Raw genomic sequence first — 3,510 nt, forward strand, 5'->3', positions numbered from 1 at the left:
TATATAGTTAAACCAGCAACTAGGAGAGAGGGAGGAGCATAGGGATAGCCCGGGAGAAAGAAACCGGAAGTAAATCACATCTTTCAAGTTGATTGGAAGATGTGAACCATGACCCTACAATAAGGGAGTGGACAATGTCTGGAATGCTAGGCGTACCGGAAGATAAGCAGTTCTAAGCATTCCTCCATGCCGTGCTGATATATTTTAACATTAATAAAAGCTTTTAGGAGAAAACATGCCTGAAAGTCCTTTTAAGTGTTTCATTACTCAGACACATGACATTATGCTTAGAACTCCTCTCCTTTTACAACAATCTGGGGTCTCGAGCCCCACCCACTCCCTCTAATTTTGAGGGTTCTGGAAAAGACTCGGCGAAGATGAAAATGCAGAAAAAAAAAGTGTCTGAAGCCAGCTTTTTGACTGCAGCAGATTTCCCGGGGAGGGAATCAAAGAGCGGCGAGCCGGGCGAAAGAAGAATCTGGCAGATTTCCCAGCTGGGAGCGAGGCCAAAACTGGATGAAGAAGTGATAAGCGAAAACTGTGCTGTAAACCAGACAACGTTGCCAATAAATGAACGTGAGTCACAATTAAGGAATTCTTACAGATTGCCTTCACCCCCCCACCAGCCATCTATCACTGAAAACTCGGGCGAGTGGAAATACCCACCTGCAGTTCACAGTGGGTCATTAGACTGCCTGGCAAAGAGATGTGAGGAATTAGAAGTGCGAAGCGGAGGGCAGCTCCTGTGGAGAGAGGCCCCCAGCCCCACCCTTGCAAAACTACAGCCGGTGAGCTTTCAGATTAGAGGGGCCCAGCATGCACAGTCACCATTGGGAGGCCTGCAGCAACAGGGGGCACTACCAACCCCCGTGGCCCAGCAGCAGAGAAGCCACCAACCATTCGATGGGCAAGCAGGATGGGGCCAACAGCAACTGGGAGCACCACATCAACAGCAGGGAGCCCAGCAGCCATGGGACCAGCAACCGGGGTGGGACCCACAGCAACAGCCCCAGTGGGGGCCACAACGGCCTGTTTTCCAACCAGCTTTCAAGGCAACCTTCGATGGAGACCCAGAGAAGCTGATTTTTTTTCTTAACCAAGGGCGCTCTCACTTGAACCGTTGGGCCTACCATTATCCGGACCCAGGTGCCATGGTCGACGTATTTGCATCCAACCTAGAGGGAGAAGCAGCTGAATNTATAGACCAATAAAAGAGAGGCACAGAGGCTTTTCGAGGCTCTCGCCTGCCATCTCACCTGAAGAAACATGTTGTCCGTGTGTTTCTCTATCTGAGCGAGGTCCGTTGATGGTGTTCAACGTACATCACCAGTCCATTCCTCTGGAGAGGAATAAGTTCATCCTGCAGGCGCAGGACCCCGGGATTTTGCAATCCCACACATCAGATTTCAAATCATTGAGTAATTGAGGCTATTAATTTATCTTTTCAGTTGTGAAAGATTCTCCAGAATAGGAATTTTGCAGAGAAGTCATTTTGGTTGTCCAACTATTTCTGTTGTTCTTTTGTTGTTATTGCTAAGTTGGGTAGCTGTATTTTTATTGTTTTTCATATATTTCTTTCCCTGTTTTTTCAATTTTGCAGTTTTTGTAATTTTTGGGGGGTAAACATTAAAAAATAAAATTTAAATTGTTAAAATAAAATTTAAAAAATGAGAAAAAAAGAAATAAGGTACTGGTGGTTTAAGTAGATGGGAGGCATGATCTTGTTGTCAATCTGTATTTTAACCGGGAAGGTAGATTTTAAATGTGTATTTAAATTTTTAAATTGTATGAGCAACTGCGAAATTCAGTTCAGAAAGAAACATTAAACAAATAATTAAGTAATCACTCAAAGATATTTGAATTAGATCCCATTAAAATCAAGAGAACAAGTTTCTTATCATAAGTGCTACCGATTTCATAGAATCAAATGTAATCATCATGTTCTGGCTCCAGTCCATGGTATTTCCTGTGACTTTTTTTTTCATTTTTCTTTCAGGCTAATATTTGGCACTCTTTATCCTGCCTATTACTCTTACAAAGCTGTAAAATCAAAGGATATTAAAGAATATGTAAGTAGCATTTCTGGGAGAATCCTGTATGCCTTTTAACAGTTGTTGCTCTGCTCTTTAGAAGGAAGAACAAACTTACATGCTTCAGGTGTGATTATTTTTTTCTGTGTACTTACAGGGTGCCAAATCATTACTATAGTCCCCCCCCCATTTTAATTGGTAATTTCAATTTTTGGCTAATGTGCAGATGATTTAACCTTATCTTCCATTTTAGCTACAAAGCCAGGAGAAATAAGATTGGTCTTTGGATGATATTTCCTGTTTCTAAAATAAACATCCTGGCTAATTAAAATTATGCATTCTTTACTGATTAATTTAAGGACACAATGCTGGGCTACTGAAGCACACATAGCAGATACAACTATACCTTGAGCACAGTGTGGGGCCCTATTTTATATGAAATTGTACAAATCTCCATCCATATCTGTAGAGATTACTATTTTGTAATAATATCCCAGATTTGTTTACTACAATGCTTTTGAAATCTGTAGATTAGGTTAGGGTTAATAAAAACCAGTTGCCTTTTAATATTAGTAATATTAATTATGAGCATGTACTTTCTACTTATACTTAACTGCATAGCAAAGTGTGTGTTTCTGTGTGTGAACATTATTGTGAAGTTTTTGCAAATATTCAGAATTGTTTGGATATCCTTATTCAGTTTTAGTCATTTAAAAATGATTCTAGTTTTCATTATGAAGCCAGAGAAACAGCCTAAAGTAACTTGGGATTTACCAAACCTCGTAACACCTTTAGTTTTTTATGAAATAAGAAGATTGCTTGTAATATTTTTTTTTAATATATTTTAAATTTTAAATAGTGAGAACTGCTTACGTTCGATATATTAAAATGGTTTGTATTGGGAAAAAGAATTGAAATTGAGAAACCTAAAGAATGAAAAAAAATAGTTGCTAATTTAATAAAATATATTATTATTTAAATTTAAAGCTATCGTTTGAAAGTAGATTCAGAACTACTTTGATAACTGCTTTTATGCCATATCAGAATTACTTCTGCTACATGATCCTTAAATAAGCCATGATACAAGCCATTTTTATCTTCCACACAAGAAAAATTAACTAAATAAAAAATAATGGTGTTTGGAAGACACCATCAGAGACATAAGTGGCAATTAGATGGTGAACCAATTGAACAGGTTAACACCTTTGTATATCTGGGCGTAACTTTTTCCAAGACTGGATCTTTGCCATAATCAACGAAGTACATTTAGAGCAAAAGCCTGCCTGAATCTATTGCTTAAACTAAAGAACCATAGTTACCCAGGGTCCTTAGCCCCATTAATTAAGGTATATAAAGCTAAGGTTACCACTATGCTCTTGTATGGAGCAGAAGTTTGGGGTCTCTACTCAACCACAGTCTTAGAACAAACACAGTCCCAGCATTTGAGATGTATTCTGGGTGTAGATCCAAGAACATCTGC

The 3,510-nt window shown here is 39.0% G+C and overlaps 1 protein-coding gene across 1 annotated transcript in view; it reads left to right on the plus strand.

The window, feature by feature from the left end:
• The first annotated feature begins 1,390 nt into the window (after nt 1-1,390).
• REEP1 (receptor accessory protein 1) overlaps nt 1,391-3,510 on the plus strand; it is a 39,915-nt gene continuing 37,795 nt past the window's right edge. Inside the window, exons 1-2 of the mRNA XM_015831498.2 lie at nt 1,391-1,418; nt 1,997-2,069. The gene's annotated coding sequence lies outside the window, so the exon portion shown is untranslated. The remainder of the gene's footprint in view (nt 1,419-1,996; nt 2,070-3,510) is intronic.

This window comes from Protobothrops mucrosquamatus, unplaced genomic scaffold (assembly GCF_001527695.2).
Source record: "Protobothrops mucrosquamatus isolate PMUCROS unplaced genomic scaffold, P.Mucros_1.0 scaffold_257, whole genome shotgun sequence".
NCBI classification, from domain to species: Eukaryota; Metazoa; Chordata; class Lepidosauria; order Squamata; family Viperidae; genus Protobothrops; species Protobothrops mucrosquamatus.